Genomic DNA, 11,442 nt, shown 5'->3' with positions numbered 1-11,442 from the left:
CCAAAAAGCTTCTTGCTCTTTGTGGAGAACCGATGCAGAGCAACAACAATGAGTTGGAACTCATTGTCAACCGGCGCTATGTCAACAGAGAGACCCTCACAATCTCCTCTATTTTGACAACCCCTCATCTCTCAAAACCTCTGCTTCTCTTCTTTTTCCTCGTCATCTGTTTCTTCTTCCTAACCTCCTTCTAAGCCTTCTCCTTCTTCATCCCCCATGACCCCAATATCTTCCTCCTGCGAACTTACCTTCGCATGGTCTTCGCTTCCTTCTTAGGTTCATCCTTCTTTTTGATGTTGCCAAAAAGGGGGAAAGTTGCACAATCTTATGAACTTAAGTCGGTCAAGCAACATGATCATCCTTTCATCCGATGATCATGAGGAAGATACACCAGAGGATAAGACCTCAATTCAACGGAAAACAAGTGAGAGTGGAACAAACTTAGGAATATGGAAACACGAAGACAGAAGATGAAGATCAAGAAGTTCAAGGCGCAGCCAAGCAGACTGCTGGAGTCCATGGTTTATCCATGATGTTTTTTTTGTTCTTTTGTGTTACTCCAATGTAAGTCTTGCTCTGTACCTCGACTGATGACTTATCAGTCCTTTTATTGAAATGAACTTCTTATTGATCTCACCCTGAAGACAATGACTCTTTGTCCAGGCTCTGATTTATGGTTTTTCTGTCTTCTTTAAGTTCTGTGTTTAGAACTGTTTTCGTTCTTACCCTGAGTACAAGTTGTTCAGGTTCTATTGTTAAGGGGGGACTGTTTTCACCCCTCGTCTAGAACTTGTACTGAGAGCTCAGTCTTTTTATTGTCTAGAACTGCTGTGTGGTTTTGGCATCATCAAAAAGGGGGAAATTGTTGGGAACCTTGTGGAATATCCTAACCCTTGTTTTGATGATACCAAAATTCATAGGACTTAAATGTAATAGACTAGAATCGTTTTGAACTCAAGTGTTAGAGTTCGTTTCTAGTTTAGTTGCGGTGTCAAAGACTGAAGACTGAAGAATGAAGACTGAAGACTGAAGTTACCAACTGAAGTATCAGTTGAAGAATCAGTTGAAGACTGATTATTTAATGCGCGCCATAGACTGATACTAAAGTCAAGTATCAGTTGAACATTCCTCCTAGGACTGATCTTCCAACGTTCAGAGGAAGCCACGTACGCTCAAGTACAGCCGTATTAAATGCAGAGATATCTTCATATCTTATCTCTGCAGAGGTCATTCCTATCTGGTGGTTACTTTTCAGAGATGTCACATCTCCTGTCCTTCAAAGAGAGCCGTTTCCACACAGACAAGGAACCTCGAAGATTGAAGCCTCAGCCCAAATTCGAATTGCTCTCCAACGGAAGAAATCTTGAAGACGATTTACGCCAACGGATCTATTCAAGAGTTCTCCTACAAATAGCGCTCGAGGATCACTTCAATCTTCACCGATTCAACGACATAAGCTGAAGCTCTGCCGAAATAGCTACTCAGCCTAAAGCTTAACCGCTCAAAGCTTGAATCGAAGAAGAGAATTCCAAAGCCAAAATCAGTCACTGCTGATTACATACATTCTCTTAGACCCTAGGCATATATTCTGTGTACCTAGAAGCCAAAGGTCAAACTTGCTTCAAAGAACTTGTTCTTTGTAAGTATAGTTGGCACTCGTTTAAATCTCTCCCCCATAAGAGTGTTTGAGTGACTCGGAGATTCAGAAAGGTACTCTGAACTATGAAAGGGAAGTCTGAGCACGAGGTGTGCTTAGCAGGGAAACCCTACGCGAGTTGTGTAGGTGCTGAAATCCTATACGAGGTGTGTAGGTGGGGAAACCCTACGCGAGGTGTGTAGGTGCTGAAGAGAGTTTATCTTCAGTTTATGGTTTGCAGTGCACCAGGCAAGCACTTGCGGAGTGGATTGTTGGTCTGATCAACCAGCCGTGGATGTAGGAAAGAGTTTTTCCGAACCACGTAAAAGTCTCTGTGTTATTTACAGCTTTCAGTTTTACATTCTTATCTGTGCTATTTCAATTGATAAAACTGAACACTGACTAACAGCTAGAGAAACCCTAATCCAACTATCTGCTCCACCGAGACTATTCGAAACTAAGTTTAATTTCCGCTGCGTATGATATCAATCTGACTCACTATCCTCTGATAGTAAGGAAGAGAGATATTATCTTTATCTTTGCAAACACGACTGAAGCCCTTACGTGGATCAGTTAAGTTTCAGTGACTTAACTGATAACTCTTTACTGAAGAGCTTTCAGTATCAGTCGTCAACCCTGTTGGTCAAAACTAATTTCGGTTAAACAGGTGTCTGGTTTGCATGAAAAGTTTCTTTTCTATCTCTGACTGAGATCCCTCTGATTGAGGTTGGTAGATAGACTAAAAATAGCCTATAGGTGTATTCCCCCCCCCATACACCTATTCGAGACCCCCCGGACCTAACACATCAAGGAGTACACGAAGAGGATACTCAGCATTGCAAATGAGTGCCAAGAGCTCGGTGATCCGATTAGCAACCAATTGCTAATCTTAAAGGCACTCAGAACTCTAACGTCTCGCTTCGAAATGAAGATAACTGCAATTGAAACAACTCAAAATATGGTTGCTCTAGAGTTCGTGGATCTCATGAACGCCCTCAGAACGTACGAGATGACGCTGAAAGAAAGAGGGATGCTTCATAAGAAGAAAGTTATTGCCTTCACTGCAGGGACAACATCAGCGGCATCATCCAGTAGCCGCATTGTTGAGATCCGTGACATTGATGAAGGAGATAAGCTTGAAGAAATCACCATTGGAGATAATGTTGCCCTCATCACAAGAAAGTTCAACACGATGGTGAGGAAGATGAATAGGGCAAAGGGACAAGAAAAACCAAGGGAAGAAGAGTCTCCAAAAGCCGATTTTTCATCTCACAAGAAGAACGAATTCACACCTCATCGACCAATGAGAAAATTCGCCTTAACTAATGAATCTTTCATGTATGATCCAAATTATATTAATAATGTTCAATGTCGTGAATGCAAGGGGTATGGCCACTATGCGAACCAATGCGCAAACACCCTTCGGAAAAGAGGAAAATCCTATTAGGTGTCATGGAGTGACGATGAGGCTGAGTTCTTTGATGGTTCATAAAGCTCAAGGGTCGAAAAAGATGACGATGAGGAGTATGGAGTGACAGCATTTGACGTCACTGTTGGAAAAATACTTTCGAACGATGAGGAAGATGAGGAGGACTCTAGTTCCAATAGGTATGCTTCAAATTATTTTTCAAATTGCTTGTGCTTTAATGCCTGTGTAGATGACACAGAGGCGAGCAACAAAGAAGCCATGCTTATTGTCATAGAGCTCAAAAACCTTTATGATGGACTTCTTGGAAAATGAAAGAAGCAAGGACAAGAGCTTGAAAGTACGAATGAGGAAAACACCAAGCTTAAAGTTTTTTTAGCAAAACTCGAAGCGTTGATTACTTAAAAGGAAATCAAGCTTGATCATGTCACAAACCAGTTAGATGAAGCTCAAACAGTCATCAAGAAATAGACTTCAAGTCGACATAGGTATGATGATTTTGTGGCCACAGGTAGCATTGAGACCACTGGATTAGGCTTCAATACTGCGCCCACAGCTGCATCCCCTGTTAACCCCACACCAGGGAAAACAAAAGTGAAATTAACTCATGGGAAGGAGTTTTTGATTGAAGGAACCTCCATAGAGCATAAGCAAAAATGAAGAAAACGGTATGTATGCCATTATTGTTTTGAAGTTGGTCAAGTACAACCGTTTTGTTTTAGGAAATTCAACGATGAGAAGAAGATCTTTGTGCGTGAATACAAAGAAATCTAAAGCTAAGGGAAAGAAGAAGCCACAAGAAGTGTCATGAAGTGGGTGAGAAAGGAAGAAGTGAAATGCAATGTCGTGTTCATTGTTTTAAAGACCAATGTTTCAGGTTCATGGTACTTCGACAGCGGCTGCTCCCGTCACATGACAAGTGACAACGCTTTTCTAAGAGATTATTAGGTATGTGATGGTGGTTTTGTGTCTTTTGGTGGAGGATCAAAAGGTAAAATCATAGGAAGAGGTATGTTGAATGTGCCCGGACTACCTAATTTGAAAAATGTGTTTCATGTTAAAGGACTCATGGCAAATTTGATTAGCATAAGTCAACTCTGTGATGAAAATTTACATGTTAAGTTTAAAAAAGATTCATGTGAAGTTTATGATAGTCTAAACAATTGCATTATGAAAGGACAAAGGTCGGTGGATAATTGTTATTTAGCCGATGAACCAAAGTGCCACAAGACACAAGTGGACGATAGCATGCCGTGACACCAATGTCTAGGGCATACTAACTTTAAAAACCTTGACAGGCTATCGAAGATGGAGGCAGTTCGTGGTCTTCCTAAAATCACACAAAAAGGAAAGGTAGTGTGTGAAAGTTGCCAAAAGGGAAAGCAGATCCATGCCACTCACAGTGCGATCCAGCACACGGAACAACATTTCGGCATAACAAGATGCTTTGAGCTGGTTCACATGGATCTGGTAGGCCCAATAGGTATTGAAAGCATAGGGGGTAAGACGTATGTATATGTTATGGTGGATGATTTTTCGAGGTATACATGGACATTCTTTTTATGTGAAAAATCTGGAGCTATTGATGTATTTAAAACCATGTTTGCCCGTGTCACTAACATGTTTGGCATAAGAATATCAAGAATAAGATCGAATCATGGACGTGAGTTTGAGAATGTGTCCTTCACAACGTTTTGTGAAAAAAGGGGATTTTCCAAGAATTCTAAGCCCCCAAGACGCTATAGCAAAATGGGGTGGTCGAACGAAAAAATCATACCCTGGTAGAAATGACAAGAGTAATGTTAGCCTCGAAAAACATGGCAAAATATTTTAGGGTAGAAGCTGTGAACACAGCATGCCACATCAACAATCGGGTTAACATCCGACCAGGTACGTTCAAAACTCCGTATGAGATATTGCGAGGTAAAAAGCTAAATCTCAAATACTTCCATGTTTTTGGTTGCGTATGTTACATACTGAATGACAGAGAATACCTCATAAAATTTGATGAAAAGTGTGATAGAGGCATATTCTTAGGGTATTCCTTGAATAGTCGAGCTTATCGAGTCTTTAACTTGAGAAGCCAAACAATTCAAGAATCTGTGAATGTGGTATTTGATGATTTAAGTAGTGATACAGATCAGAAAGAAAAAGAAGATCAGGTGGCAGAAGATCTAGCCCCAGAAATAGATGATACCAAGGATGTTGAGGCAAAAAAAAAAAACATTAGCACAAAACTCCAAAGACCAAAGTGATATCGATGAAAGTAAGTCAGCAAATTATCAAGGAGACACTGAGAGACGGGCACCATCTGGAAGAATACGCAAAAATCATCCAGTCTCTCAAGTGATAGGTAATATGAGTGATGTAGTGAAGACACGAGGTAGAGCACCCTTAGACCATCAAAAAATGATTTGTTTGTCTTCAATTTGTACCTCTATACCCAGTTTATGTGTTTTGTCTCCAAGATGGAACCGAAAAATGTTAAAGAGGCATTACGTGATGAATTTTGGGTTATAGCAATGCAAGACGAATTAAATCAATTTATTAGAAATGATGTTTGATATCTTGTTCCTAGACCTGCTGACAGGAATATGATAGGAACAAAGTGAATCTTTAAGAACAAATCGGACGAGTGTGAAACGATTGTTCGAAACAAAGTAAGGTTGGTGGCTCAAGGGTACACCCAAGTTGAAGGGGTGGATTTCGATGACACTTTCGCACTAGTAGCTCGCATCGAATCAATTGGGCTGCTCCTAGCTATCGCATGTCACCTAAACATCAAGCTGTACCAGATGGATGTCAAGAGAGCATTCCTAATCAGCATTCTCAAGGAAGAGGCGTATGTAGAGCAGCCAAAGGGGTTCGAAGATCCACACCAACCTCATCATGTCTACAAGTTAAAGAAGGCTCTTTATGGGCTCAAGCAAGCACCCCGTGCATGGTATGGTCATCTAACCTCATTTTTACTTGAGTTCGGTTTTGTGAGGGTTTATGTCGATAGAACATTGCTTATTAAAAGGGAAAATGGGGATATTTTGATCACCCAAATCTATGTTGATGATATGATAGTCGGTTCAACCTCACAACGTTTGTTAGATGAGTTTTCAGGATCCATGACCACCACGTTCGAAATGATCATGGTGGGTGAGTTAACCTACTTTTTAGGTATCCAAGTAAAGCAAGGACAAGAAGGGATCTTCATCTCACAGGGTAAGTACGCAAGGGACATGGTGAGAAGGTTTAAACTGGAAGGGGCAAAGCACATGCGCACTCCCATGGGATCAAGTGACAGGCTGTCGAAAGACAATGCTGAGGAGGTTGTTGACCCAACATTATACAGATCGATGATAGGGAGTCTCCTATATCTTACAGCCACACGGCCTGACATCATGTTCATTGTGTGTTTCTACGCCAGATACCAAGCAGACCCCAGGAAGTCACATCTCAAAGTCCTAAAGCGTGTGATAAGGTATGTTGCCGGAACACTTGATATCGACATTTTTTTTTCTGAGGATACTAACACAAATCTAGTGGACTTTAGTGACTCTGATTGGGCAGGCGATATGGATGATAGGAAAGGTACTAGTGGTGGATGCTTTTACCTTGGAACTAACCTTGTATCTTGGCATAGCAGAAAATAAAATTGTGTGTCCCTCTCTACTGCAGAATCAGAATATGTAGCAGCAAGGAGTTGTTGCTCTCAACTCTTGTGGTTGAGGCAAATGCTGTCGAACTATGGTGTGATGAGTGATGAAATGGTGATGTACTGTGATAACATCAGTGCAATCAACATTTCAAAAAATCCAGTTCAACACTCAAGAACCAAACACATTGATATCTGACATCACTTTATTCGCAATTTGGTGGAACAAGAGGTAATCAAGATAGACTATGTTCAAACCGAAAATCAAATTGCGGATATTTTTACAAAACCCTTGGATTTTGAGAGATTTACCACATTAAGAACGTCTCTTGGCCTCTGCTTTCGTGATAGAATAAAAAGGGTGTATTTGTTGCATCATGTGTAAAGTGAAAATTCTTTTGGATGCAACTGTATGTTTTCCTGTGTGATAGTCTCTATTACTATAACATGTTCCTCTACACTAACTCAGTATGTGTGTGTGTATAATTTGTTTAAAGCATAAAAAAAACCAAAGTAGTTTGGAGGGCACGGCGTTCGCTGCGACGATGCACTCTATGTTATTACAACTGAGTGAATTTTACTTGGTATTGTGTTTGTGTGTGTGAAATATGACAAACTGAGATATGTTGTAACACCCCGTGTTTTGAGAAGCTATTTGTGCCCTAGCTTGAATTTAAATTGAGTTTTAAATAGTAGCTAGAGGAATTATGCACGTGGGCGAATAAATGAGATAAGAAATTTTTAGAGTTTAATAGGAGGCGATATTATTTTCTCGAGTCTTATAAATTCTCTTATTGAGAAACCTATCTTCGCCCTATATTTTTATTAAAATGTCTATGTGATATAAATATTTTACTTGGTAGAATATTCACATATGATTTATTGATGCATTGTTATTATGATATTAGTTATATCATAATTGAGAAAAAATTTCCTCACATGAATAAATATATTTTCCCACATACTAAATAAGGTTATAATTATTCAAGTATATATATATATATAGATAGATAGATAGATATATATATATATATATATATATATATATAGATGCATCTCTCTTTCTCTCTCACTCTCTCACCCTCACGCAACACTCCCTCCCCACTCTCCCACATTATTCTTCTCTTTCCCATAATCAACACTCCCTCCCCACTCTCCCACATTATTCTTCTCTTTCCCATCAATGGAAATCACATGCACCATTAAAGAGCCCCTAAAAGGCTAATCTAACTAGCCAACTCATTCCTCCACACTTTAAGCTCACAAGCACATGCACACCTCTCTCTCATCTCCCTCCCTCTCGTCCCTCACTCTTCTCTCTCCTCATCTTCTCTCTTCTCACTCTCTATTTCCCTCACTTCATGACATCCTCACACATTTATTTCAAGATATGCATTGAATGAAGCAATCACACCATCACATCATCTCATCAAAGCAAGTTCCCCTCTTCTCCTTTTTCTTCTCCATTCGGCAGCCCCTCCCCTCTTCACTTCACCTCACTTTCTTTTTGTTCCACCAAATATAGTAAGAACTAAGGTTTCTTAAAGTGTTCATCTTCAAGCTCAAGCTCCAAGCATACTACGCATCATCTTCTACTCCACCTCCATTGATCTTGTTGGTAGCAACCTCAATCCTCCTCTTATGTTATATATATATTTTCTTGTGGTATAAGCATGTATATTGATGCATAATTGAAGCATGATGAGTTATTAGTGAGAAAATGCATGAGAATGGTGGTGAAATTGTAGATCCATGATGATATGTATAAATGTTGTTGTTTCAACCATTTTGAGAAACTTTCATACAGGGGCGGAGCCAGGGGGCTAGGGGGGCTAGAGCCCCCCCCCCCCCAAATTTTGAAAAAAAAAATTATAATATGTCTAAAAATGTTGTTATTATTATTATTATTATATTTGTATTTTAGTAAAAAAATGTCTAAAATGTATTGAATGCCCCCAAAAATTTTTTAGTAAATGTTGAACTATATTATCTATGAAAATGTTGTTATTATTATTATTATTATATTTGTATTTTAGTAAAAACTGTCTAAATGTATTGAATGCCCCCCAAAAAAAATTTAGCTAATGTTTTGAACTATATTATCTATGAAAATGTTGTTGTTATTATTATTATTATTATTATTATTATTATTATTATTATTATTATTATTATTATTATTATTATTATTATTATTATTATTATTATTATTATATTTGTATTTTAGTAAAAAATGTCTAAATGTATTGAATGCCCCCAAAATTTTTTTTAGTAAATGTTTTGAACTATATTATCTATGAAAATGTTGTTGTTATTATTATTATTATTATTATTATATTTGTATTTTAGTAAAAAATGTCTAAAATGTATTGAATGCCCAAAAAAAAATTTAGTAAATGTTTTGAACTATATTATCTATAAAAATGTTGTTATTATTATGATTATATTTGTATTTTAGTAAAAAATGTCTAAAATGTATTGAATGCCCCCAAAAAAAAATTTCGGGGGCTACCGCCCCCGAACCCCCGTAACAGTTCAGCCCCCCCCCCCCCCCCCCAAAAAAAATCCTGGCTCCGCCCCTGCTTTCATACGTTCTGGACTGATCAGTCGACGAGTTTTTCCTCGTCCAAAAATCTTCAAAATTTTACAGTGTGTAGATACATGTATCTTGAGAACGCTGGTAAAATTCAAGTCATTTGGACTTCGTTCACTACCTTTTTAAAATATAAATCCTTTACTGCACATTTCCGCCGGAAATTTAGAAAGGCAGTCCCTAGAGTCACACTTTTCAGTAACTTTCAAAAACATTAAGCCTCCCAAATTTTTATGGTAGACAGATACATGTATTATACCGATGCACACCAAATTTCAAACCATTTGGCCAACGTTTACTATTTTTCAAAAATCCTAACTTCCATTCGTGCAAAACTGCCGAATCTGGTAGACTGTGGGAAAACACTCATATCTCTTAAACCACTTGGAGTTTTTCACTCTACTTTTTTTTAAACAAAACTAGACTCAAAAAGGTTTTCATTGGTATAAGTCTTGAATCCAGGAGATTTCTGAGTTAAAACAGTTTATTCGTTAAATTTGAGGCAGAGCAGAATGATAAACTGTAGGAGTCCGAAAATTTCTACTTAGTATTTGTTTTGAGGATTTTAAAAGTTTTGGTGAAATAATACACCATGTTTTGGCATGAAAATGCTACTAGAAAATTTTATATATTTTCCAAAGCTTACATGAATATTTGAGTATTTATTTACAAGGAAAAAGATTTCAAGTTCATAGAGTGACTTTTAAGTCACTTGAGTATTGAGATAATTCATATATCTATATTATATGGATTAATTGAGTAATTTGAAGCATGAATGACTATGTGATTTATATGAATGCTATTTACCTAGGATTGAGAGTCTTTTAATTGGATAAGATATCCAATTAGATTGGGAGGTCCAATTGGGTAAATAGTGGAGAAGTTATAAGATGAGATTAAGCATTGATGCAAGTATAAGTATTAGATATTAGTTAGATTAAATTCTAACTAGAGTTTATTTTGTCACATGGCAATCTAAACCACGTGCGCCACCAAAGGTTCGAGTGACGGCTGGCGTTAGTACGACTCTGAGCGTTACGTCATCGACCCCGGAGACAGGTGGGCTTTATTCTAACTCTATTATGGCTAGCTACCATGATAATAAGTTCAAATGCAAATTCTTATGAAAATGAAGCATGTTGAAGCATTATTGATGAATCTTATGAAAATGAAGCATGTTGAAGCATTATTGATGAGTATTATGAAAATTGTCAACTTGCCATATTTATTATTGATGAGAATGAGATATGGTATGTTGCCTCTATGAAAGACATGATTATGATCATGATGCAAGATATCGGCCTTTGACTGATTTATATGACATTAAAGGTTTTGTGCGCAGAGGTGATCGTGAGCCGTCTCTAGTCGGCCGGTCACGGTGATTTGAAGGAGGCCTCCTTCTCTTCACCTTATATATATATATTATATGAGTTCTCATAGTTGGCACATACCGTGAATATATAATGTCTGCAGACTAATGATATTATTATGATGATGCAAATGAGTTTATGACAGAAAAACATGAACAGGTATTTTTAATCTCAGTTAAATCCTGTTGATGCATTGAAAAGGGCAAGATTGACATATAGCTCTAAGAGCAACATTTCAATTATTTCCGGCATGAGTCCACTGAGTGCTTTTTGGTACTCAGCCCTGCATGTATTTCTAAATGTGCAGGTCTGGCTTGGCGCGAGGATGGGTGAAAGCTGTTGGAATTGTCAGTTGGCTGTGTCTTTCCTATGTCTCATATTTATCTTTATAAGCTTTGACTCTATAAGAATTTGAACTCCCTGCTATATGTCTTCACACATATAGTAACGCATCTCGCTGCATAACTCTGATGAAACTCTTTATTTAATTTGCTTATGCCTGTAATATCCCTTAAGGGAAATACTTCTCAAACCCTTGCTAAGTTTCAATGGCTTTATTATGTTTACCCAAGCTAGTAATTATTTTTTGTCTTGAAATCCTTCTTTAAAATGAGTAAAGTTTGCAATTGCTTCCGCTAAAACAAGATGTATTCCTATTTCTTTCACTATTTCTTTTATTAGTCGTACGATACTTGGTATACGCTATCACTGGCTATATCGGGCTGCGACATATGTGTTAGCGGATGTTATGGTAACATGGTAATCACATGAGGC

At 38.0% G+C, this 11,442-nt stretch overlaps 1 long non-coding RNA gene across 1 annotated transcript; it reads left to right on the top strand.

Moving 5' to 3' along the window:
• Positions 1 to 8,111: 8,111 nt before the first annotated feature.
• On the top strand, positions 8,112 to 11,233 carry LOC130996693 (uncharacterized). The gene is made up of 3 exons (XR_009092735.1): positions 8,112 to 8,326; positions 10,297 to 10,357; positions 10,976 to 11,233. It is a non-coding gene; the product is annotated as an uncharacterized LOC130996693 (long non-coding RNA).
• The last annotated feature ends 209 nt before the right edge of the window (positions 11,234 to 11,442 follow it).

The sequence above is a fragment of the Salvia miltiorrhiza genome, chromosome 8 (assembly GCF_028751815.1).
Source record: "Salvia miltiorrhiza cultivar Shanhuang (shh) chromosome 8, IMPLAD_Smil_shh, whole genome shotgun sequence".
In the NCBI taxonomy this organism is placed as follows: Eukaryota; Viridiplantae; Streptophyta; class Magnoliopsida; order Lamiales; family Lamiaceae; genus Salvia; species Salvia miltiorrhiza.
This window is presented reverse-complemented; position numbering and strand designations above follow the sequence as displayed.